Source organism: Pogona vitticeps, chromosome 2 (genome assembly GCF_051106095.1).
Source record: "Pogona vitticeps strain Pit_001003342236 chromosome 2, PviZW2.1, whole genome shotgun sequence".
NCBI classification, from domain to species: domain Eukaryota; kingdom Metazoa; phylum Chordata; class Lepidosauria; order Squamata; family Agamidae; genus Pogona; species Pogona vitticeps.
The window spans coordinates 226,256,163-226,283,994 of NC_135784.1; the positions used below are offsets into that span (position 1 = coordinate 226,256,163).

Here is a 27,832-nt window from a genome sequence, read left to right on the forward strand (position 1 = left end):
TTCTAAACTGAGGAAGTCTGTCAATTTATTTGAAGAAAAACCGGAGCCTGAACCCGAACCCTCACACCGAGTCACAGGTCAAGTCTGAAAAAACATTGAGTTAAATCTGAGTTCACTCACCACTAGGGCTCAAGTCCAACTTGACTGTGAGTCCAACAGCTCCTCTTCCCTGGCAAAATCCATGGGATCCTCACCATAACCAGCCATGAAGGCTCACCTTCAGCAAGGGTGTGGCATTTTCTCCCACTTTGGTCAATGCCAGTTGACCACACTACAGTGGGGTCTCTACTTAAGAACTTAATCCGTATTGGAAGGTGGTTCTCAAGTTGAAAAGTTCTTATGTTGAATCTGTATTTCCCATAGGAATGCATTGAAAACCATTTAATCCGTATCTGCTCTTTTCCGTCCATAGAAACTACAGTGGAACCTCTACTTAAGAACTTAATCCATTTTGGAATGGTGTTCTTAAGTTGAAACGTTCTTAAGTTGAAGCAAAATTTCCCATAGGAATGGACTGAAAACCAATTAATCCGTTCTGGCTGTTTTTTTTTTTTTTTTTTTTTTTTTTTTTTTGTTATGTAGAGGTGCGTTCGTACATTGAAGCATTAGTTCCCATAGGAACTAATGCAAAGCTGGTTAATACGTACTCTACCACTAGGGGGAGATTTTTTTTTTTTAACCTAAGATGGCCAAAGGTTAAAAAAAGAGCAGGAAAGTTTTTTTTTCCTGTTCTTATCTTGGATTTCTGTTCTCAAGTAGAAGCAAAATTTAGCAAATGGAGCTGTTCTTAAGTTGGATTGTTCTTAAGTAGGGACGTTCTTAAGTAGAGACCCCACTGTATTTTAGTTCACATTAGTTCTAACAGCTGAGCACCTCGACCCCCCCTCCCCAAGAATGTTTCAGAAACTTTGTCAGTAGGTATTACAGCCACTGACAGTACTGTTAGAGTATATAATTGTGCAGACCAGCATGCATAGTATATCTGTTTATAAGAATCATATAGTTGTGTTATTTACATAATAGAACATTGTAACCAATCGGATTCTGTCTGATGTTAACCAATGGGTGTTTGAAGGAGTTAACAGCCACATGGAAGAAGTGACAAGATGAGGCCTTTTCTGTTTGTTAGCATCAGGTTTTTTTGTTGAGAAGTAGTGTCCTTCAGTTATATTGTCCACTGTTAATAAGTTATTAATTAATCTGTCAAGCACAAAATCGATACCAAGTAAAATGTTAACTTATTTTTTCAGCATGTTATGTACTAAACATTCTTACAGATTTTCCATGACTACAGTAAATGCATATTATTTCAAATGCTGGCACACATGTTAATATATGTATACCAAGGGAGAATTTATTCATGATCTGTGTGGGGTTTTTCCCCCCTCACGTTAAAGGTTCCCTCTAAGCCATACATGTGTGTGACTCCACCTCCCTCTGAGCATCTTTTTTTCTCCCTCCATGCAGCGATAGTGTGCAACCCATTTGGTACTGGTCACAATGGAACCCTGTGCATGCAAGGTTGCATTTGTACACAGGGTCCAAGTCACAAGAGAGAGGGGTGGAGCTAAAAATTAAATGATATCAAATATCTCCACAATGAGGAAAATGAAGGGTGGTGAAATTCTTGCACACAGTTCTGGATCTGAGGTATCCATTTATTCCTTGATATTTTGCTGGCAGTATTGTCTTATTTGCCAACAATATCCTACCCTAAACTCAAGGTAACCCTATTATATTTAAGTGCTCTGTTAACCTACTTAGATACATTCTTATCTGGAAAACTAATCACCACTTCCAAGAGTGACTGCTTAGGCTAGGCATTGCAATGTTTCAACAGTGATAAAATGCTAGGCAGCCTTGTTGTCTAGCTATGCTTCACAAATGGATCAGGATGACAATGGCTCACCTTTGTTTTTGCCTAAGCCCTTCAGAATGTACAGAGTTTTGTCCTGCGATGGCAGCATAAACTTTTCCATTCCTTTATGCCAACTGCCTGGGTTTTCTGCTTACACAACCCTTTCTCTGTCAACTTACTCATTCAGGATCGTTGTACGTAATACCCTGAGCATTCTATGGGGTGCCACCTAGAGATGGGCACAAACCACTGGTTCGGCACTTCAAAAAACCCTCCTCCAAAGAGTGCCCATCCAGAGGGAGTGACCTGGCTTCCCTGCCCCACCTTCCCTGGAGCTGCCTCTGAGTGGGCATCTGCTGGAGAAAGCAGGATCTTTGAAGCACTGAACACCCGTTCTCATCCGATAAACAAACCAGCACAAACTGCTGAACCAGTGGTTCCTGCCCATATCTAATGATGCCAATATTGCATTCGAATTACTGATAATGAAGGAAACATTACCATTTTGCACTGGTGAATGAAGGAAGCCATGTGCAAAGAAAGGAAAACTGGAAAGAGTAGGAATCACAACCATTGCATTCTCAACAATATAAAATCATATTACATAAAATACACAAAATTACACAACCATAGATCCAGTAAAGATGTGCCCTTTTCAAGACCACTCCTCATGATTGATCACACCCAAAATTCACAGTCCTGTTTTGGATAGCAAAATTGTAGATACGGTTGGAAGCTTTTTTTTTCCAGTTATCACAAGTGGGTGATAAAATTATCTCACCACTTTGGGAGAAAGCCCAAAGCAGAAAAATTCTTTGAAGATTTATCAAATAGTAATTTCCTTAGAAAGGACCTAAAACAATGATAAATCAGAGAAAAGAACATTCACATTCTCCACCACTGATTTAAAAAGAACAAGTTTATTGATGCCTTTTCATCAATAGATGTATAGACACTGGATTGTATTGCACATCTGTCTTGTTAAGGTCAACACTGTTACTGGCTGAACAGCCCAGTGTGTTAAGGATCCAGATGTGGAACCAGAGGCTGGTAGTCAATTCCCCTCTGTGCTTTCTGGGAGAAAAGTCAGGCTTCTAGCCTTGGTGAAGCTGCACAATCCCAGAATACACAGTCTCGTGAAGAAAGGAAGGGTAAGCCACTTCTGAGTACTCTAGAGCTAGAAAACCATGGAAAGGGTCGCCGTAAGTTGAAATTCACTTGATAGCATCTTATTGTTGTTGTCGTTGTTAAAAATCACATTTTAGACAGCTCCAAGAATCTGCGACCAGCATGGCCACTGGATTCCACACTGAATCTATAGCCAGCATAGATTCTGGATTCTGGAGCCAACAGGTCTCTTCTGAATTAATTTCTTCTAGGAGGCTCTATCATTAAAAGCCTTCCTCAGGTCTTGCAGACTAAGGACCATGGCACCCTTTATTGAGTCAATCCATCTCAGTGAATGCCAGGACTTGTAACTTTTAAGGTGCTAGTAAAGAACCAGTAGCAATAGACTGCACAGAACCACATTCTATTCAAACCACTATTAATTCTGATCCTTTGATCAGTGTGCTCATATTTTTCTGTGTATAAAATGAAACTTTGTCTTTAATTAGACAAAAAATTGAGGGTCATTTTATACACGGAAGGCAGCCACTTTCCCCTGCCTTTTGTGAAGCCAAGGGGCTTAGCAAAAAGGAAGGGAAGGCTCCCTTCTGGTAAAGCAGGGATGAAAGGGCTACATGATCACTGCCCTTTGATTCTGAAGTCCTTTAATGGCTGCTTTACCCACTTCCAAAGCCCCATGGCTTCGCAAAAGGCAAGGAAAAGCCGCTGTCAAAGGGAGCCCTTTGATCCCTGTTTTTCCCTGGCTTTTGCTAAGCTCCATGGCTTAGCAAAAGGAAGGGAAAAGCAGGGATCAAATCTTCTAATTTGGGGTTAGAAAAAGGGGGTTGTCTTATACATTGGGTCATCTTATAAATGGAAAAATACAGTAGTTCTTGTATTCTTGAGCTCATTTGTTGCATTCACACATTTCATCTGTATTCAACATAAAGACTGCAAACCTAAATGTATATGTCTCACTCTCTAAATGTATGTATTAGGCAGTTAGGTCTACTGGTATTAGTCAAACTTATTTCTCAATAAACATGCACACCATCAGTGAAAAATAGCCCTTAAATGTTTGTTCTGCAAGTATAAAAATGATATTTTCCCATCTCTTACTCTGCATTTGTGAGGTAAGTATATTCTGCTTTTTACTTCTGCATCTACAATGACATCTTTCAATAAAGCAAAGTATGTCTCGCTTTTCTTCTTCTTTTGTTTCCTTTTCTTTTCCAACTGTTATTTAAAGAGGCTGGCTAAAGCTTCAAGTGAATTCTGTTGTGGCCTTCATTTGTGCTTCATCTGAAAATTTCACGCTAACTACTGAGACTGTTTTATCCTAGAAGAAACTACACCGAATTAGCTATAATTAAGTAGTTATAAAAATGAGTGTGGAATTAGAAAAAGAAACATTCATGGAACTGTGACTTTATTTCTGGTATTTGAGGTAAGTATAGCTAATTCACTGTGATTCTAGAGCTCATTATGCTTTTATTCTCCCATTTGTTGCTTTTTGTCAAGTAGTGTGTGGGTAGTCTACATTTGTTTTATTATTAGAATTTCTATCTGTTGCAGCTCTCAGCTCTGTCATCATCTGTAGAGCAGTATATGAAAATTATTTGCTGATTTTGGAAATGACTTCCATAGTAAATGTAAGTGACCCATTGTTACTGAAGTTCCTGAGTTTAGTAAATGGGATGTTAATGGTTTTGCACAAGGATTCACAATGTGGTGTAGTGGATAGAGTGATTGACTAGGACCCTGGAGAACAGGGTTCAAATCCTCACTCAGCCATGAAAACTCACTGGGGGAATGGACTTTGAAAAATGACTCCTTAAATATTTCACTTAACCTTGAAAACCCTACTGTTTGTTGTTGTTTAGTTGTTAAGTCATGTCTGACTCTTTGTGACCCCATGGACCAGAGCACGCCAGGACCTCCTGTCTTCCACTGCCTCCTAGAATTTGATCAAATTCATGTTGGTAGCTTCGATGACACTATCCAACTGTCTCATCCTTTGTCGTCCTCTTCTCTTGCCTTCATGCTTTCCTAACATCAGGGTCTTTTCCAAGGGTTCTTCTCTTCTCATGAGATGCCCAAAGTATTGGAGCCTCAGCTTCAGGATCCATCCTTCCAGTGAGGACTCAGGTTTAATTTCCTTCAAAATGCTTGGGTTTAATCACCTTGCAGTCCAAGGCACTCAAGAGTCTCCTCCACACCACAATTCAAAAGCATCAATTCTTCATAGGTCAGCCTTCTTTATGGTCCAGTTCTCACTTTCATACATCACTAGTGGAAAAAACATAGTTTTAACTATGCGGACCTTTGTCGGCAAGATGATATCACTGCTTCTTAAGATGCTGTCTAGGCTTGTCATCGCTTTCCTCCAAAAAAGCAGGAGTCTTTTAATTTTGTGCCTGCTGTCACCATCTGCAGTGATCATGGAGCCCAAGAAAGTAAAATCTGCCACTGTCTCCATACCTTCCCCTTCTGTTTGCCAGGAGGTGATGGGACCAGTGGACGTGATCTTACTTTTTTTCATGTTGAGCTTCAGACTTTTTTCACCCTCATTAAGAGGTTTTTTAATTCCTCCTCAGTTTCTGCTATCAGGGTGGTATCATCTGCATATCTGTGGTTGTTGAGATTTCTTCCGGCATTCTTAATTCCAGCTTGGGATTTATCCAGTCCAGCCTTTTGCATGATGTACTCTGAATATGTTAAATGAGCAGGGCGACAATATACAGCCTTGTTGTACTACTTTACCAATTTTGAACCAATCAGATGCTCCATATCCAGTTCTAACTGTTGTTTCTTGTCCCACATATAGATTTCTCGGAGATAGATAAGATGGTCAAGCACTCCCATTTCTTAGAACTTGCCATTGTTTGCTGTGGTCCACACAGTCAAAGGCTTTTGCATAGTCAATGAAGTAGAAGTAGATATTTTTCTGGAACTCTCTGGCTTTCTCCACAATCCAGCGCATGTTAGCAATTTGGTCTCTAGTTGCTCTGCCCCTTCGGAATCCTGATTGTACTTCTGGGAGTTCTTGGTCCACATACTGCTGAAGCCTACCTTGCAGGATTTTGAGCATAACCTTGCTAGCGTGTGAAATGAGTGCAACTGTATGGCAATTGTAGGGCAAAAGCCCTATTAGAGTTGGTAGAAGTCAGTTCTGACTTGATGGCACAGAACACACGGACATCCTGTATACGCATGTTGAACTTGATGGTTCTTTTTGACTTTGAGAAGCAGAAGTTCTCTAAGGAGAAAAGTCTTATTGTCTTCTCAGAAGTTTCAAGACAGCTTCCCATAATGATGATGATGATGTGGCCAGTTTTTGTGCCAAGATGGAGGTCTTGCTAAGGGAAAAAACGTATAGCATAGTGCCTTATCCTAGGCAGAAAGCGATGCTATTAGAGCACACTCATGAAGGCAAAATAGTAATAATAATTTAAAAAAAATTAAGAATCCTTTCACTTAAGCAGAACCCCTTCTTACGTAACACAAAAGATACTAAAAGGCTCCCAAACCTATGAAACTTTGTGTAGAGCCCCCCTGTGAGGTCCACTGTATGTGGTTCTGAGTACCTCAAAGAACTAATCTTGTTTCTAAGAAGAATAAAGAAAAATATTCATGACACAAGCTGATGAAGAATGTGTGGCATCTCCAAAGAAAATGTGAAGGGCAAAACTACTTTAAAAGCAATATGTTGTAAAAGTCACATTGTAGAAAGAAGACTGATGCTCACTTATGCTCACTTCCAAATTCCTCCTGCCAGCATCCTGACATTTGGTTAAAGCAAAAAAGGAAAGTGGGGGGAATAGTGTGTGCATATGAGATTGCAAGGCAAAGCTGCAGTACTTTGTGTGGGAAATTCTTCCTGGTCTTTGAAAATAACTCCAGAGCAACATGACACAGGGATTGTTAGAAAGGGGAAAGAATTCTTTTAAAGAAAGATCAGGAAGGACGTTGCCTAATCCATTTTTCTAAAAAGCTATAAAAGGCCACTGACAACCTGATGTCCTGAACAAAATCTACGTGGTTTTCACTCACTCCTTCCGAACAAGATCTTGTCCTGTGCAGGATTTGGCTGTTTCCCACACATAAAAAGTACTGGAAAGCAAGATAAAGAGGTGTGGAAAATCAAGAGACAGTTCTTGGGGATGAGAAGAAATTCTGCAGCTGGAGGGGAAATCCTGTTGGGATATCTTGGCTTGATGAAACATTGAAAATGGCTGAGGAGAGAATGTTTTCTCTGAGATTATCAGATTCCTAATACAAGGAAGAATTGACTTGATGGGAGTGACTGCAATTTACGTACTTTAGGAGCAGTTAGAGTAGGTCTATTTGAACCAATGGAACCTATGGAAGAATTGATTCACTAAATCCCCATTGAGCCAATGAACCTACTCTACAGCAATTTACTACACTAAGCAACAGCATTTTGGCCTGTATATCCTAACCACAGAGGAATCTATCCAGGCATAAGCTCTATACAGTGTGCTTCTCACAAACATTTTACTTCTATCAAAAAGCATTCCAATCAAGGGTGGTTTTTCTGGGGCAGGCAGCAAAAATAGCCAGAATATCTGCTGTGTGTCAGCGACACTTCCTATCCTTCCAAGCCTGACACAAAGAAAGATGAGTGCCACCTACCCAGGCCATGGGCAAAGAGTGCCCAGAGTGCAGGGCGGGAGCCAGACGACAATGCCTATAACTGGCCTTGGCATCACTTTCCCTTGCAGGTAATCTGGTGGTAAGTGCCTGCTGGGCACTCACAGGGGGAGAGGAGTCATGGAAAGTAGGAGGCAGAGAACAGTACTGAGTTCCTGGTGTGGCAACTAGGCAAAGCATGCCTTGCATATCATCTAAAGTTCTCCAGGTGGGTCAGGCACCAATCTCTATGGTATCATTTATTTATGGACTGGGTTGGTGGGGGTCACTTCACGTCCTTAGTACTAGCTTGGCCATGGGTTAGAAAACTTTTTTTTTATTCTTGTTCATACCATCTCCAGCAAACTGAGCCAGAGCTATAGGCAAGCTTTCTACAGCACCTATCTTTTTTATTTATTATTAGACTTTTACCCCCCCCCCCAGACAAAGTCTACTCGGGGCTGCTTACATACATAAGAAAAACACAGCAATATAGCAAACATAAAAAATCATCCAAAACACAAACTTTAACACTTATTTCTAACAAAACATTGCCAAGATAACATAGCTCAGGAAAGAAAAAAAAGGTCAGTTAATTGACTGGAAGGAAGGCCTGCCTAAAGAGCCAAGTTTTTAAATGGCTTTTGAAAACACCCAGCGAGGGAGCCAAGCAGATTTCAGTTGGGAGAGTGTTCCATAGCCGAGGGGCCACTGCTGGGAAGGCCTGGTTTCTTGTTCTTTCCTTCCGGGCCTCTCTCGGCGTTAGGCCCCGCAGCCGTCCCTGCTGGCTATATCAGGTGATTTGGGTAGATCTAGGTGGGAGAAGACGATCTGCCAAGACGACCTACAAGAACACAAAAGAAAAACTCTTTCAACATGTGCACAGTTTGCTTGGCTTTTACATGAAGGGTTCTCCCACACCTAACACACATAGGTTGACATCAGAAATGACATTAACCCTCCTATATTCTCTCTGTGAGACTTCCACCAGGCTCATTCATTCATCCGTTCATTCGTTCATTTAGTTATTTATTTATAGTTTACCTTATATCACAGGATCCCAGGTTGCATTAAAAAATTAAAACATAAGATTTTTAAACAAATTAAAATCAAACAACACAAAATGAAAACACTCAAACATTAAAAATGGTAAAACCATTGTACTAAAACCTGTACAGAAGACCATGAAAATCAACCTCCAAAAGCTCTAATAAGTAAGCATTCCTTGACTTGCCACCAAAATGATCTGAATGTTAGCGCCAATGAAGCCTCCAAGGGGAGGGCATTCCACAGTTGGAGTTCTATGACAGTAGAAGTTTCCAATTTTCTCCACACAGCAAACTTTTCTCAATGGTGGGACACAGAGAAGGGCCTCCCCAGCAGATCTTGGTGACTGGGCAAGTTTATACAGGGAGAGGCACTCCTTCAGTGATTGTAAGTGGGGAAGGTTGTGTGCCCAGAGTGAGGAGAGGTTTTCACAAGATAAATAAAAGGGTTCTTGCTCAAGATAAATGAAGTCACATTGAGGGGTTGTCCTGAGATTGACTGCCCAAATTCAAAGACTACACACCTTCCTTGCTTCCATGGCTTGGAAGCTTTCTTGCACTGAGCTGTCTGAACTCATTTCAGGAATGCAGTGTTTCCCAGAGAACTTTGAAAATTAGCCTTGGGGAGCTTTCCCACTATCTTTTCTAGTGTCTGTCTGGGGCCTGGATAAAAGCCAGACAAAATATTGAAAGGCAATCACTTTTTTTTTTTACAGTTATTAATACTAAATTAAAAACGTGCAACTTGGGTCAAGTCTAATTTATATCTAATCACTTATCCTTTTGCTGACACTCCTCCCTTACAGGATCATTGTGGCTCCCTGGGGTTTTGAAAAGAAAGCTAAAGATGGAAAAACTGGTCATCCTTCTGACTCTGCTGCTTTCTCAAGGACTTTGAGCAATTGGTTCTTCTATTCATTCTCATTTTCACATCCTTCTTAGTATTCCATCACCAGCAATGAACAATAGACTGACTACCAGACAATGATGCCAACGTTTTATATCCCTGGCTGTCACAAAGTTTATTTAAAAGAGTCATAACTCAGATTCTAGAACATGCAATAAATCTCCTTTGACCTGTCAGGCAAGCAACATTCTTTACATTAAAATACACTTTTTAAGATTCCCTTCCCATCCCCCAAAAGACATAACTGATAACTCGAAACAGCAGCCATTGGACAAAGATGACAACAATATGGGCCTTGACATATAAAACATGGAATTGTTATCTCCCTTTTTTTAAAAAAGGTCACATTGTAACTCTTCTTTTTGACTCCTATTTGTTTGTGATCTGGCATCTTTGCAGGAAAAGATTCCCAACTTGGTCCCCAGATGTTTGGAAGACTCAGGTTTAGAAACCATTGCTGGACCCCTGTTAAAGAGGATGCTAGATTCCCCAGCATCAGAAGAATGTCCAACTCTTCACTCTTCCAAAGATATGCCAAACTCAGAACATCCTTTATATCCCTTCTCCTTCCACAGAAGTAAAGTCACCCTTTTACATTGCAATCTGTACCTCTCCTGTGTGCTTTTCTGTTCCTAGTATAATAGTTCTTATATATACACAATACTGTAAATTATTTTGGGCTTTTATACATATATATAGTTGTTTAGCTGGGTTGTAGGGGTGGGCAGCTGGGTTTGTCTATTTTCTGTTTCTGTGGACTTATTTTATGTTCATTTTCTGTTGTAAGCCACCCAGAGTAGATGAGTGGAGCAGAAGCAAGCAAGCAAGCAAGCAAGCAAGCAAGCAAGCAAGCAAGCAAGCAAGCAAGCAAGCAAGCAAGCAAGCAAGCAAATAAATAAATAAATAAATAAATAAATAAATAAATAAATAAATACCTCCTAAAAATTGGATGATGGAAAGGAACAAGTGACTCCTTGAAAGTATTCCCATGCCACCATTTTGAAATGGGCATGTAATAATAGCATGTTAGCTAAGTATACACCTTTGTTGCTTTATCTCTCCCCAAACCAATTCTCCTGACTGGCATAGGTAATCAAGATTTTTTTTTCCTTACATAAGATTTTGTACTTTTTCTGATAGTTTTGATTTGTGGCTGTACATGAAATGCCATTGTTAGGATAATATTGTAAGCAAGCCAATACCATAATAAGTCCTGATTTAGAGAGAGCTCTGGGCAAGCTCTGTTTCTCCTCCACTAACAATTATTTAGCATGTGTTGTTCTGAACATGCTAATCTTATTACCACTAGCAAAAACATGCTTTTTCAAACAATTGAGGAGAGTAATGCTAGCAATTGAAATTAGGTGGATGCTCCAGTAATATGTCCACTGGGTGGACTTAGTGGCAAGAGCATTGTTATATTTCAGACCCAATAAAAGGAACAATTTAAAAGGCAACAAGATTTCCAAATAGAAAAGCCAAAAGAAACATATGTGTATTATTGATGGAATTGGTTTTATCCCTAAAAATAGAAAGATCAATAATAATTTTAAAAGCATGGAAATGGAGGTATGTGATTCATGTGTAAATTGGGAAAAAATAGGGTTGGGAAATATCTTTATTGCAGAGCTTAGGCTGAGGAGGAAAAAAAAAGTCCAGAAAATATCCTGGCTAGATGCTGTAATGTCCAGCTTGATAGGGTTTATGTGGGACTCAGAAGTTTCCCTTTTTATGATCTCAGAGTTGCCTGATAAGGTTTTACCTAATCCTGCTTTTGGACTATCCAGACGGGTATTCTTGTGCCTTTAGTGCCTTAAACCATATGCCCTCCTTTTTATAATGATATTTAAGCTCTTGTTACAGACCCAGGAAAACATGAAAACATAGGAATTCAGAGACAGGCTGGCTCTATGAGAAAATTGGGTCACTCAATGGACCTACATCTCTAATCTGACGGAGGGAAACAGAGGACTTTTGGAGATGCCTAATGAAAGAACTGGGTAGGAAGAAGAAGCAGGGAGGCAGAACATTCCTCTGGATTTTTCCTTACATCTTTGTCACCTCCTCTAAGCAAAGCCCTCATGGTCTGTTAAGACAAAAATATTAGCAAACCTCCCACACAAGATATTGTTAGCTGCTGACAGCAGTCAGTGTTTTCACAGCAGAACATCTAAATCCACAAAAAGGAAAGGTGCTTAAGATTCATTTCTTGTACCAGACTACAGGGCTGGAACCAGCCTGTTCATAAAATAGAATGATTCCATGAATATTGACATGTATTCTACTTTTATTTATTTCTATCCCACTTTGCTCTAAAAAAGCAACCTAAAGTGATGTGATCGTCATTTTTCTTCCTGTTGTTCTTTTTGGAAGGCTCCTGCATCTTGGGCCAGATGCACCATCTTCTCCTAGCCATAGACAGCAGGAACTAGAGTAAATCAGGCAGCATGGAAGTCTATCGTTTTCTTTGCCCACAGCCCAGAATATCAAGGACAAGACAGATGTTATGGATAAACTACAGGCCATATTTTATTATTAGCCATTATCAATAACCATCAACTTCGAAAGCAACAAAGAGGGGCCTGCCTTAGTGCAGAATCAGGTTTGCAGCTGGGGTCTCACCAGACCCATTCTCTCGAAAACAGGTGAGTCCCATGCCACAAGATCTCACAGCTCTGAAGACAGCAGGACTCTGGCCGGCTCAAATTTGACCACCCCCCCGGCCAACATCCCATTGATGACCATCAGCCCCAGTGTGGCCTGAGCACATCCTCCCTCCCCACACTATAATCTCATGATCAGCAGTGCTGGGAGGCTGGGTGAACTATAACGTTACCTGCAATAGCAAGGGGACTCACTTAACCATCTTCATTCCACACTACCTGCTGTACGGAAATGGGAAGAAACTGGGAATTGTAGTTATACCAAAATGGAGTCTATTAGGTTCTGTGTAAGATGGATTTTAAAAGAGATGTTTTTCATGAATTTGTTATGTAGAGTTGTTTGTGTAAGTCACAAGGTCGGACAGTCCAGGAAAAGAAGATGAAACAACAGACCACTAACTTGGAGAAGATAAGATAATGAGAACTTTGGGCAGTGATCGGAGTGTTCTGAATTATGCCAACTTGGACTTAATTGGTTGACAGCTTGAAAGAGTAATTAGGAAGGAGGTCCTAAAGATATGTAAAATGAGAGGGTTTCTTTATGTGAAAAGAAGGTTTGATTAATGCAGTGGAATGCGAGACACAGAGGCTTGTTTTTTCTTTTCAAGAAGAAGGGGGGAATAGCCCAGCTTCTAGATGCCAACATAGAGCAAAGATGATTACCTAGCTGTTTTTATTTTAATTAGAAATTGTAGGTTTATTTAAACATTGTAACAGATGGATATGCTCAATGCCTATGCTTTAAAGCTACAACTGTAATCTAATGAATCTACTTTATTTTCTTAATAAAACAAATATAAACTTCAACAGAGGACTAGTCTATGGATATAGCAGGACTATAACTAAATCCAGTGTGGATGAAAGAAGGTTAATAGTGGCTACTAGAGATGGGGATGAATTAAAAAATAGTGATTCATTTTGATCTGTTATTCATCAATGAATACGAATATACGAATATTCTTTGACGAATCAATGAATTGATCCATTGATTCATCTGCACTTTAAATGGCTAGTGATATTGACCTAGAGACACCAAACTTGCATGGAAGCTTCCTCAGACATGTTCCTACAACTTCTGAAAAGTTGGTGAACATTGGATCATGGACCCCCAAGTTATATAGTCACAAAGAGGATCACCCAGGAAAGCTCCCCCCAGGTACTTAGAGATTCCAGAGCCACAAAGGAGCTTCCTATGGCTCTCCCCAACATGTCTGCCAATTTTGGTGAAGACTGGATATCGGAACTCCAAGTTATTCACCCACAAATTGGATCCCCTCCCAGGAGAGTTTACCGCATGGCACAGAAGCCCATGTCAGTGAGGGAGTTATATTTAGCCCCAGCAAAATGAGAGGTCCCTTTGGCAGAGGCATGCATGAGGCATCACGTTTGTCTTCAGCGCAGCAGAACATTACATTTGCCAGAGAATTTAGAGTTTGCCCTGAGGAGGACTGGAGGCAAGGAGGTATTTGGCCGCACAACAGGCTTTTTGGCTCTGTTGGGCACTAAGGAATTTGGCAGCAGGAAAGGAGGCTTTTTTGGCTGCATGACACACTGAGGTAGTTGGCAGCAGCAAAGTACCATGTCTTGCCCCATCAGGGCACTGAGGTAAAAGGCAGGAGAGCAGACTCTGGTTTTCTTCAGCAACATCAGATTTGCCTGCAAAGGAAAGGTTTTTGCCCCCAGGAGGCAACTGAGGTTGCTTGCAACTTCCAACAGCTCCAGCCACACCATCAGATGAACAGTGTCAGTGCTACTAACAGAGGTTAATCCACGGGGCCATGGGGCAATCTGAAGCCGGGCGATGGGGTGACAAAGATGCTCGTTTAGAATTTGAAAGCTGGGGATTGCTTGCAACTTGGCTGCTGAGGAGGGTGGTCATCGAAGTTTGTCAAAAAGGGAGCAAGATCATTCATAAACAATAAGGGAGGATGCAGCCTTGTTTCACTCCCTTGTTAGTTGGGACATGGTTGGTTACTTCCCGTCTTCGAGAAAATTGAATTTGGCATGTTGTAGGAAAGTATAAACCTTTTATAAGGAGGAGCAGTCTTTTATCAATGTCCAAATTTTTGAATTTGTCCCGTAATAGTTGTCTATCTATTGAATCAAAAGTTCCCTTTAAATCAAGGAAGGCTACATACAGTTTGGCATTAGCGTATTTTAATGTTTTATTAATAAGGTGCTAGAGTATCAAGCAATTCTCACTTGTGGACTTGCCTTTCCTAAAACCAGCTTGCTTGGGGCCAAGAATAGATTGATTGTCAAGAGGTGAGTTTGTTTAATAGGTATTTTGCGCATAATTTCCCAATCACTGATAGTAAGCTAATTGGCCTATAATTTTCTGGGAGGGAGAGATCTTTTTTATAAATTGGGGCTGTAATGGCGTTGGTCCAGGCTTTAAGAATTGACCCAGTGTTGTCTATAGCAGTAAAGAGGGGGGCAAGTATTGAAGCCCACCAATCTGGATCACATTTCACTAAGTCTGGTGGAATAACATTGGGGGCAGCTACTTTTCCTGCTTTTAATTGGATTATTAGATCTTTAACCTCATCAGTAGATACTGGAGGCCAGGGTGTGAGCTTGATTGTGGAAAAGGTAGAAGGGTCAATGGGTGGTATATCTTTGTTGAGGAGGAGCTTGGAAAAATATTGTACCCACCGTTCAGATGATATTTCAGCAGGGTCATTTCCCTCCATCCTAGAGAAACCAGCCATGATGGCCCACAAAAGATTGTTATTTTTCAGGGTCACTGCCTGTAGTAGCATGCTAAATTGCTCTAAAATGAAGCTTTGCCTTTTTTTCTTTTATACAGTCTTTTATTTTTTAAAAAATAAAATTTAGGGACAGATATTCAAATAATTTCACGGATTGCTGCCATGTTGTGGCGAAGGGGATTGAGTAACTCAGGGAAGCTACGGGCTATGCCGTGCAGGGCCACTCAAGATGGACAGGTCATAGTGGAGAGTTCTGACTAAACGCAATCCACCTGGAGTAGGAACTGGCAATGCTACTCCAGTATCTTTGCCAAGAAAACCCCATGAACAGAAACAAAAGGCTAAAAGATATGACGCTGGAAGTTGGGACTCTCAGGTCGGAAGGCACCCAACATGGTACTGAGGAAGAGCTCAGGACAAGTACAAGTAGCTCCAGAGCTAATGAAGTGGTTGGGCCAAAGCCGAAAGGATGCTCAGCTGCGGACGCGCCTGGAAGTGAAAGGAAAGTCCAATGCTGCAAAGAAAAATACTGCATAGGAACCTGGAATGTAAGATCTATGAAACTTGGGAAGCTGGAGGTGGTCAAACAGGAGATGGCAAGAATAAACATTGACATCCTGGGTGTCAATGAACAAAAATAGACAGGAATAGGCGAATTCAATTCAGATGATTATATCTACTATTGTGGGCAAGAATCCCACAGAAGGAATGGAGTAGCCCTCACAGTCAACAAAAGAGTGGGAAAGGCTGTAGTGGGATATAATCTCAAAAATGATAGAATGATGTCAATACGAATCCAAGGCAGACATTTCAACATCACAGTAATCCATGTTTATGCACCAACCACCAATGCTGAGCAGACTGAAACTGACCAATTTTATGAAGATTTACAACACCAAAGAAAGATATTCTTCTCATTCTAGGGGATTGGAATGGTAACGTAGGGAGTCAAGAGATAAAAGGAGCAACAGGGAAGTTTGGCCTTGGAGTTCAAAACGAAGCAGAGCAAAGGCTAATAGAGTTTTGTCAAGAGAACAAGCTGGTCATCACAAACACTTTTTTCAAACAACACAAGAGGCGACTCTACACATGGAAATCACCAGATGGGCAATACTGAAATCAGATTGATTATATTCTCTGAAGCCAAAGATGGAGAAGCTCAATTCAGTTGGCAAAAACAAGACCTGGAGCTGATTGTGGCTCTGATCATCAGCTTCTCATACCAAATTCAAGCTTAAACTGAAGAGAGTAGGAAAAACCACTCGGCTAGTCAGGTATAATCTAAACCACATCCCTTATGAATACTTCAGTGGATGCCGTCCGGTCCCTCTAGCGCTGCCTGGAGACTGTACTGGAACGGATGCAGTCAAATGGATTGAGGCTGAACCCAGACAAGATGGAGGTCTTGAGGGTGGGTGGCCCTTCCGTCAGCGGCATAGGTGACTCCCTCACCTTTGGAGGGACAACGCTTGCCGCAAGGAGTGAGGTCCGCAGCTTGGGGGTACATCTGGACCCGGCGCTTACCATGGAAACCCAGGTGGCGTCCGTGGTCCACTCCACCTATTTTCATATATGGCGGATTGCCCAGCTGCGGCTGTATCTTGATGGGGGCGCCCTCACTACTCTAGTCCATGCACTCGTAATCTCGAGATTAGACCATTGTAATGCACTCTACGTGGGGCTGCCTTTGAGGCTGTTGCAGAAACTTCAGATGGTCGAGAATGCAGCAGCCAGGCTTCTTAGTGGGGTGAGAAAATATCAGCACTTCTTCCCCACCCTGGCTGCACTGCACTGGTTACCTATCCGTTTCCGCATTGACTTCAAAGTATTAATGATTACATATAAAGCCCTAAATGGTTTGGGACCTCAATATTTGGCAGATCGCCTCCTCCCGCCCAGATCTACCTGAATCACCCGACATAGCCAGCGGGGACGGCTGAGGGGCCTGACGCCGAGAGAGGCCTGGAAGGAGAAAACTAGAAACCGGGCCTTTTCGGCGGTCGCCCCTCGGCTGTGGAACACACTCCCCACTGAAATCTGGCTGGCACCCTCGCTGGGGGTTTTCAAAAGCCAATTAAAAACTTGGTTGTTTAAACAGGCCTCCCCCCACCCAGTCAATTAAGTGATTTTCCTTTTCTTTTTCTCTATCGTTTTTCTTTCTTTCTTTTGTATACCACCATCTTGGAAACCTTTTGTTTAGAACTAATTAGTATAAATGCATTTTATATGTTTTTAAACTTGTTTCAACTGATGTAAGCCGCCCCGAGTAGACGTTGTCTAGAGGGGCGGGGTAAAAATCAAATAAATAAATAAAAATATACAGTGGAAGTGAAGAATAGATTTAAGGAACTCAATTTGGTGGACAGAGTGCCTGAAGAACTTTGGATAGAGGCTTGTAACATTGTACAGGAGGCAGCAACAAAAACCATCCCAAAGAAAAGGAAATGTAAGAAAGCAAAGTGGATGTCCAAAGAGGCCTTAGAAATAGCAGAGAAGAGAAGGGAAACAAAATGCAAGGGAGATAGGGAAGGTTACAGAAAATTGAATGCAGACTTCCAAAGAATAGCAAGGAGAGACAAGAGGGCCTTCTTAAATGAACAATGCAAAGAAATAGAGGAAGATAACAGAAAAGGAAAGACCAGAGATCTGTTCAGGAAAATTGGAGATATTAGAGGAACATTTTGCGCAAAGATGAACATGATAAAAGACAAAAATGGGAGGGACCTAACAGAAGCAGAAGACGTCAAGAAGAGGTGGCAAGAATACACAGAGGAATTATATCAGAAAGATTTGGATATCCCGGACAACCCAGACAATGTAGTTGCTGACCTTGAGCCAGACATCCTGGAGAGTGAAGTCAAGTGGGCCTTAGAAAGCCTGGCTAACAACAAGGCCAGTGGAGGTGATGGCATTCCAGTTGAACTATTTAAAATCTTGAAAGATGATGCTGTTAAGGTGCTACATTCAATATGCCAGCAAGTTTGGAAAACTCAACAGTGGCCAGAGGATTGGAAAAGATCAGTCTACATCCCAATCCCAAAGAAAGGCAGTGCCAAAGAATGCTCCAACTACCATACAATTGCACTCATTTCACACGCTAGCAAGGTTATGCTCAAAATCCTCCAAGGTAGGCTTCAGCAGTATGTGGACCGAGAACTCCCAGAAGTACAAGCTGGATTCCGAAGAGGCAGAGGAACCCGAGACCAAATTGCTAACTTGCGCTGGATTATGGAGAAAGCCAGAGAGTTCCAGAAAAATATCTACTTCTGCTTCATTGACTATGCAAAAGCCTTTCTGTGTGGACCACAGCAAACTATGGCAAATCCTTAAAGAAATGGGAGTGCCTCACCACCTTATCTGTCTCCTGAGAAACCTACACGTGGGACAGGAAGCAACAGTTAGAACTCAATATGGAACAACTGATTGGTTCAAAATTGGGAAAGGAGTATGACAAGGGTGTATATTGTTCCCCCTGCTTATTCAATTTATATGCAGAATACATCATGCAAAAGGCTGGACTGAACGAATCCCAAACCGAAATCAGGATTGCTGGAAGAAATACAAACAACATCCGATATGCAGATGATACCACTCTGATGGCAGAAATTGAGGAGGAATTAAGGAATCTTGTAATGATGGTGAAAGGGGAGAGTGCAAAAACCAGTCTGAAGCTCAACATCAAAAAAACTAAGATCATGGCCACTAGTCCCATCACCTCCTGGGAAATAGAAGAGGGAGATATGGAGGGCAGTGACAGATTTTACTTTCTTGGGCTCCATGATCACTGCAGATGGAGACAGCAGCCCCGAAATTAAAAGACGCCTGCTTCTTGGGAGGAAAGCGATGACAAACCTTGACAGCATCCTAAAAAGCAGAGACATCACCTCGCCAACAAAAGTCCGCATAGTCAAAGCTATGGTTTTTCCTGTAGTGATGTATGGAAGTGAGAGCTGGACCATAAAGAAGGCTGACCACCGAAGAATTGATGCCTTTGAATTGTGGTGCTGGATGAGGCTCTTGAGAGTCCCCTGGACTGCAAGGAGAACAAAGCTATCCATTCTGAAGGAAATCAACCCTGAGTGCTCACTGGAAGGACAGATCCTGAAGCTGAGGCTCCAGTACTTTGGCCATCTCATGAGAGGAGAAGCCTCCTTGGAAAAGACCTTGATGTTAGGAAAGTGTGAAGGCAAGAGGAGAAGGGGATGACAGAGGATGAGATGGTTGGACAATGTCATCAAAGCTACCAGAATGAATTTGACACAACTCCGGGAGGCAGTGGAAGATAGGAGAGCCTGCCGTGCTCTGGTCCATGGGATCACGAAGGGTCGGGCACAACTAAACGAACGATTCAAATAATGCTTGGGGGGTGCCCGACTGTCTATATGTTCTATAGGATTTATGGATACATTCTTTCAGGATCCTATAATCCAAATCAAACCACGATCATTTATGTGTAGGATTGCTACACCTTAAGGAGGTTGGTGTACACCCTAACTCAGAGCATAGGAGCTGAATAAAATCACTGAAAGCTTGGATTTTTTTAAAGAGGTTCTGCCACATTCATTAAAGAAATCAAACTGGTGTTACACTCGTTCCTTGGTAGTAATTTTTGGAGCTTTTGTAATGTTAAGTTACTCCAGTTAATTTAGATCCCAATTGCTGACTTGTTCCATGGAGTCAGGGTGGCAGCCCTCATATATTGACTCCTAAGGCCATCTCTGCAAACAAAGGGAGGTGATCACTGATGGTGAAATCACCCACCCCAAAATGTGCCACACATGGTTTCAGAGAGAGTGATATCAAAATATAAGCAATGACACTGGAACCCTGGGTGGCTATATGAGTGTATTCCCCTGTATCTGAGAATTCTGCTAAACCATTTAACAAAGTTAAAGGTTAGCTAATGAGGCTCCCGCTGTATTACAGACACGGTCCTTGAACTGTCTGCTGAAGGTACAACAGGTGCAAAGGGAATTATCACAGTCCACATCTAACGCTTTCAAAAAATATCCGATCATCTTTTCCCACCCTGGCATTGAAATCACCTGCCAAGATGAACTCAGCCAGTGGGAACTTCCTTTCAAGGTCCTCTATGCATTTGGTTAAGGAGTTACACTGTTGAAACCGCTGTAGATTATTAAGACCTATTATTAAGACTGATTATTAAGCTGAGGGTATGTATATGTTGACTAGAATCAATACTTTGTTAGGAGTACAAATCTTAATAGCCAATCGATGAGATTGAGAGATAGGCAATTCAATTTACTCTGAAACTAAGAAAGTTTTAACCATTGCAGCTAGGCCAGCAGTTGGTCTCCCTTTGTTATTGACCTTAATTGCAGGTTCGCAATACACCTTATACCCTCTTAGCAATACTTGGTCTAGAGCCCACGTTTCCTGTAATAGTATATCATAATTTTTGATGTAATTTACAAATGAGCTATCTTTACATTTACCCTTCCAGCCTGCTATATTCCATTAAAGAATTTTAAATGAGGTTCTATTTTCATGAATTAAGGAGAAGTTATTCAGTCAATTCTTAGCTTGTATGTAGGTTAGCAAGGAGGTCTTATTGGGTCTTTAGCTGTAGAATAAATTTATATTGTATTGTATAGTAAGGAGGTCTAGATTTGTGGCTTCTGGATGTTGGGAATGGAGTAGTGGTGGGTAGATGCTCTGACTAGGGGCTGATGCAGACCAGAGGGAGCTAAAGGAATGGAGGGTGGTGTGGTGAATTCAATGATCAATGAAGGATCAGCCAGCAGGGTGGTGCCCTCTGTGGCATGAGGAATTGGAGGTGACATGGGGACTTCTATGGTCACACTGAACATAATTCAGATGGATAGTGTCATTTACTGAGTCACCTTCTGGATATGATAGGTGATGTATAAGCCTACTGTATACTCACCTTGGCTTTCCTTGGGCACCACCCCTACTGGAGGGACCATAAGGTGAGCCACTGGGGGGTGTGCTCTAATGGACCCAGTACTTGTCCTCCCCCGACTTCCTTATCAGTTTTGTCCCTAACTACATCCTCCATCCCTCCGACCAAATCCTGAGCAAACAAACCCTTATGCGTTCCCATGGCAGGGATCCTAAAACCTTCGCAAAAGCTACTTAGCAAGTACGTAGCATTGTCCTTTCTTGGGTAAGCCTTCAGCCATTCTTCCAAAACCTCTACCTTAATTGGGCTGGGCCCCTTTTGCCAGGGGTCTGCCTCCCTTTCTGGTTTTCCTATTTCCACTGGTGTCTTTGTTCCTCTCTGTGTCCATGCTTGAAAACATGCAGCACTAGGATGCTGTTCTTCACACACCATGCACTTGTGCCTGTATTTACAGGCCTTGCATGAGCACACACTCCCTGAATTAAAATCCCAGCAGAATCCCCCCCCCAAAAAAGGAAATAAAAAAAATCCCAGCAGAACAGGTGGGGTTGAACCACCTCCCCTGCACTTACACGGGGATTAAAATTTTGGCCAGCACTGCAAATAAGGTGCCCGCTATTGAACCTGTCACCCAGATTCGGTCTGGCTGGCTCCATGTACTGCAACCACAGGCCTGGCTAGGGCTCGTCTCAGCAAATATTTGCGTGGTTTGTACCTCTCATATGAACTGGTTCATCATAAAGGAGCCACACATGCCCAGGGCAGTCCACATACACTCTGTAAATTAAGTCCAGGTATTGTACCAAGGACTGCGCTCTCCATGGCTGGGCTTTTACTATGATCCCAAAATAAATTCAGAAGCCAGGTAGCTAGTTGGCCCAGGAATACTATGGTTTATGTTTTCTTAACCACTCTTTATCCTTCTCATCTTCTTTCTCTAATTCCTTGCTATCCACTTTTCTATTTAAAAGTTTGAATACACCCATTTAAACACCTAACCAGATCTTCTCTTTGGTTGCAGGGGTCAAATGATCCCCCAGGGGCATAGCGTAATCACCAAAAGGCAAACCTTTCAGAGGAACCAAAGTGTACCCTGTATCGGGGACAGATGGGTAGGGCCATACTCCCACTCCCATTGTTGTGCCAATTGGTGCTGGGAATGAGACCTGAGGGAAGGAGCCATCCAGCTCCTTGCTGATGTTCCTGTAACTGGCCATTGGTTTAGCCTGTAACCCTATTACTTGTGTGCCTTGCTGCACTGTGTTGTAGGGTGGTCTTGCCTGCCCCCCTGCCAGGCACAGGCCATTCCACCATAGCCCAGCAGATGTCTGGTGCTACCACTAGCTCACCTGATGTCCACACTTGAGGTGCATCCTGGGCTGCTCATGCCATCTTGATCTCAAAATTCCTCTTAGCAGCCCCGCTCTGCTTTAAGCTTCACTCACTTATGGCTCTTTGATTCCCCAGGTGAGCAACATGGCTGCGGCTCACTCCCTGCAGACCTTCCCTGTGGGGCACACCCAGCCTCCAGAGCTGCAATTTTGCCTGAAGCTGCTCCCATATTGGTCAGCTCTCTTTGTGAGAAGATGATCAGGATGGTGAGACCTGAGGAGCTATGCATTTTTGGCAGGAGATATATATGCTATGTGCATTTTCACTTTTCTTTCCTGCATATATAGAGGCAGCACAAGTGCCTGCTATGTGCACTATATATATCTATAGATTAGATAGATAGATAGATAGATAGATAGATAGATAGATAGATAGATAGATAGATAGATAGATAGATAGATAGATAGATAGATAGATAGATAGATAGATAGATAGATAGATAGATAGATAGATAGATAGATAGATAGAGAGAGAGAGAGAGAGAGAGAGAGAGAGATAGAGAGAGAGAGAGAGAGAGAGAGAGAGATAGATAGATAGATAGATAGATAGATAGATAGATAGATAGATAGATAGATAGATAGATAGATAGATAGATAGATAGATAGATAGATAGATAGATAGATAGATAGATAGATAGATAGATAGATAGATAGATAGAGATAGAGACAGAGACAGAGATAGAGATAGAGATAGAGACAGAGATAGAGATAGAGATAGAGATAGAGATATATGCAGGAAAGGAAAGTGGAAGTGCACATAGCAGGCACTTGTGCTGCCTCTGTGCAGAGGGAGATCAATCTTCACCCTCTTGCCCAATACACACACACACACACACACACAGACACACAGAGAGAGAGAGAGAGAGAGAGAGAGAGAGAGAGAGAGAAGGAATCAAAGAGGGGAAGGGAAGGCTAATAAGTATATCTTAGAACTGCATTTGATGGCTGCTTGCAACTATGAATAACTGTGCATTGCAGGATACCTTGTAAAATATTATTGGAAAGAAACTGGCATAGACTGGATGGTTGATTGTTCAATTCAGCAGGATTGTGGCTTTCTTACCCTGCAGTAGTAACTTACAGAAATCTGAAAGTGACTCAGCTTCCAGTTACTTGTCTGTACAGCATCTCAACTAAAAATGTGAGGTTTTGCGGTTTTTTGAACTGCTGTTCCCAGAATTCCACAAGCAGCTGACCTGTCTGGGGTATTCTAGAAGCAGTAGTCCAAAAAAAAAAAATCTCTAATCTCAATTCAATTCCTGGGGGGGGGGGGACGACTCTGGTTTATGATTGTAGGATATTGTGCTTCTGTACCCATGATTCAAAAAACCAGGAAATGGCCTAATATTACTGCACAATATCATGCCCTATTTCCAGCAGGAAAAAGGATGCCAAGCTTTATGGTATGGCAATAGATAGCCTGAATATTGACAAAATCAATACCAGCAGTCAATATGGTCAACGGGATACCTTTGTGCTCACTACTACTCACGAAGTGACACCACACAAAGGAAAATCCCAGAAGCTTAGTCTTTTTTTCCATCACGTAACCATTTCTTACCCAAGCACAAAGCAATTGTTGCAGCTGTTTTTTAACAAGTGTGAATGATAGTGAGCAGAAATTAATATCCTGTTGACCATCTTGGCTGCTGCCATTGGTGTTTTTAACATTCAGAATGCTCTTTGCTATATAAAGCTTGACATCTTTTCCCCTGCTGACCACACAGGCATGATCCATGAACAAACATCCGTTCCCACAAGATGGTAATAAAGGGCACTGTCAGTCATGATCCCAAGCCTTCAAGTAATATGTGGCATTGCAAGAGAAAGATGGGAAAGAAATATAGCTTCTTTTTTGAAGTACAAGCTATGATGCTAGGCTTCTAGAGATGACACAGGTTTGGAGTTGTGGTCCAAAAGTACATTTTTCCCCCATCCCAATCAGCTTCTATTTTTCATTAGGTGGAGTGATAACCTGTTCAAGGATGCCGATACACAGCAACATGCTAATGCAGGGCTTCCTTGTTTAAGGCTGTGATGCATGTGAATAACCAGTGCCTGATGAATGAGGAATGGGAGAGGAGGATACGGCCTAATTGAGTTGTGTGAATTTGTCTTCCTTCTCTGGCTAATAAATACTATTTGACAGAATTCTGCAGTGACCTAACAAAATTGCCACAAAGTTTTGTTTGAAATTGTGTAAACCACCCACTAGAAAACCCCTTAGGGTTCAAATTGCAGTTTTGATGCGTTTCTTGCATTCTGATTTGTTTCTTATGTTCTCTTGCAAAGGAAGAAGTTTGTCTGCATCCCTAAATATATATACAGTCTATAAATAACCATGTATTTTGTAATGGATGCTGAAAGAGAAGACAGATGATAAACAATTTTGCTGCCAATTATTGTTTTAGAATAGAACATAGGGACAGCAAAAAGAAGAGAAATCTTGTCTTAAATGGCCTATTAATGCATAATTGGGTCTTCAGGAGAAAAAACAAAGTTTCAGAATGGATTATCCTTTCCACAGGGATTGAATTATGGAGAACTGGTCTTCCTAAATTTCATTTAATGGGCTGGATATTTTTGTCAAAATAAAAGAATTTGTCAATACAATCAATATAATATTCTTGCTATTCAAACTGTGTCCTATGCTTTATCTTAATTTTTAGATTTAAATATTTAAATATTACTACTGGAAAAAGTTCTTTTTATTCTTGTTCTATTACTGGGGGGGAGGGGGAACAATACTATCAAGCCTCTTAGTCTCTCTGAAATCCAGAATTATTCTAACAGTGAAATCCTACAACTGACTATTCAAAGTTAAAAAAATAACTCTTCCCACATATTTTTATGGAAGTTTGCATTTTCACAGAATAATCCTATAGTCTAGGTCAATATGAATTTAATAAACTTAGTTCAATGGGGCTTACTTCAAGGTAAATATAATGTTGTAGAAATACATCTTTTTTAAAAAAGCAAGCAATGCTAATTTACAGCTCACATGGGAGTCAGTAATATGTTATTTATAAGTATGGCAAGAATTAACTCTGCCTTTTGCTACTTCACACTATAAAAATAGCAGACATGCTATAGCCAAACTGTTTGAAAATCAGATCCTTAATATTCAAAAATAGCATATTACTGCAATGAGGGAAAGAAGGGGGTAACTGAAAGATTCTGACTAGACAATTGTGTGAAATTGTGTGAAATAATTAAATAATATCATTTCCCTCCTTTATGCATTCTTCTGAGTTTACAGACCTCAGGTCATTATTTAATTTGTTGTAACTATCAGTCTGCATGGTAACTTATCTTTGTAGAGAAAGACTGAGAGGTTGTCTACACTGGCACATAGATAAGATATGATCACGGATGTCACAGATTGTTTTTTTTTTTTGGGGGGGGGAGACCATCTTTCTGTCCCAGCGGTAGGGCATGCATTCTTTTTGGCATGCTCTTTGTTTAGCCTGTTTAGCTGGGAGATACAAGCCTCCAGCAACCTCAGCTTCCAACTGCCATTGTGGCGGCAGATTCTGAGAGACACCAAGATAGAAAGTGGGGAGGGAAGGAGGGAAGGGAAGCAATTAAGGGGAAAGGGGGAAAATGGTACAGTAGGGAGAAAGGAGCAATGCAAAAAATAATAATAATAACCTCTGGAATAACCTTCCTCCGGCGATTCATGCGGCCCCTACGCTGGGCACTTTTAAGCGACAACTAAAGACATGGCTGTACGTTCAGGCCTTCCCTCCTGTCAATACTTAATTTCTTTTTTCTTCTCATTTTTTTTTTGTTCTATTATTGCATGTGTCACAGTCTGTTTATTAAAATTTTTATGGTTTATTGTATATTCTTTATTGTAAGCCGCCCAGAGTGGTCGACCAGACCAGATGGGCGGGATATAAATAAATAAATAAATAAATAAATAAATAAATAAATAAATAAATAAATAAATAAATAAATAAATAAATAAATAAATAAATAAATACGCTTATCCTGACTATCCACAGTGCTTAATTGACAGCTGATTGGTCTATGAATGAGTCACTCGCTCTTCGGACAGGAAAAGCACACCTAATGGCTCTTTCTGACTTCAATAGACCTTTGCAGCCCAATCCACACGTATTCAAATGCCTAGTCTGGACAGGCCCTGAGAGAGAAATCAGTTCCCAGTGTAATCTTTAAGGTCACAAGCTGGACTAGGTTTTTACTCCAAGATCACTGTGACACATAGAAGAGACTCCACCAGGGCTCTGGTACTTATGTATCCCTGAGTAAGTCACACCTCTGACCGAATGGATCCAGAATTGCCATAATACTCTCTGCATCTAGTGCCACCCCCTATTTCCCTATTGGAAAGCAATGATACTATTTTTTATATCATAGTGCAAATATAAAATTCAGCATCTGAGGTCAGGTATGGCACTATGACCAGGACATAGGAAGTTAAAGCATTTAAATACAGATTTCTGCATGGAGCACAACACTGAGAATAAAGCAGTTGTTTGATAAATGGCAGCAAACCTAACCTAACATGTCTGATCTCTGCAACTCATGTCCCTGCCATTTAGCCAATGCTGCCAACTCCCACTTCTAAGTCACCTAAATTTAATTTCTGGTTAAGAGATTATATCTCTCTTTGCACAGTTCTACTACACACATGGCAGCAGCTGTATTAAATTGTGTAGAACTGATGTGTGTGTATGTACTTGTGTTTGCCTTTATAGTGCAATATTAATCAAGATTCTGGACCATGCAATCTTTCCTAGGCGTGGATAAAATCCAAAGGCTCCCTTTCTTTCACTCTGCACTTCTGACTGTAATTTCTCTCCCTCTCTTCTCTATGAATAAGTCTCATCTTGCTTAGTAGAGGGCTTTCCCTTCTGACAGTAACTCCACCCATGATTACATTCGGTCTTTTGTTGTCAATCACTGCTCACTCATTCCTCTCCGACAACCAAGGTGAAATTGTGTTAGCTCTTTTGTGCTTATTAGATGGTTAATTGAGGACAGGTATATTGCAGAGGGAATGTTACTGAGGTCTGTCACCTTGGTTATAGTCACTGTTGGCCACAACTGAATACCTTATGGAATCCTTTGCAGATAATACAAGGCCTGGAAATGAATTTACTGGGTTTACATTTTCTGTGAAAATATCCATTTTCTGAGACTGACAGTTTCAAAAGTTTGTGATACATTTAGGTGAAGGGAAAAAAATTGTGCAAAACCATGCATACATTTGAAAATATAGATGAATAATATATATTATTTTGATAAATATTCATGTGCAGACCATTAAGAGTGTAGGAAACACTGTATAAAAATGGTGTCCTTTTTGGAAAAAAAACCTTCAGAAAAATATATACAAATTTTGAGGCAGGGTTGCAGTTTTTAAATTCATTTTAAAATGAATTAAAAAAACTGCAACCCTGTGTGCAATCAGAAAAGGACGAGAATGCCAGTGGCATTTTGAGAAATGCAGCAAAAAATGGGATTTTGAATCCAGGGATTGACTTGATTCTCTGTATTGGCTGACTGTAAGGCTGGATATGTGGTACCATAGGCAAAGTGCTGAATGCCTAATTCCTTTCACGTTCTTACATGGCCATGAGACT

The 27,832-nt window shown here is 41.1% G+C and overlaps 1 long non-coding RNA gene across 1 annotated transcript in view; it reads right to left on the bottom strand.

Annotated features, from left to right (window-relative positions):
- Positions 1-279: 279 nt before the first annotated feature.
- Positions 280-27,832, bottom strand: part of LOC144586583 (uncharacterized) — a 43,263-nt gene continuing 15,710 nt past the window's right edge. Inside the window, exon 2 of the long non-coding RNA XR_013541481.1 lies at positions 280-8,462. This is a non-coding gene — a long non-coding RNA (uncharacterized LOC144586583). The remainder of the gene's footprint in view (positions 8,463-27,832) is intronic.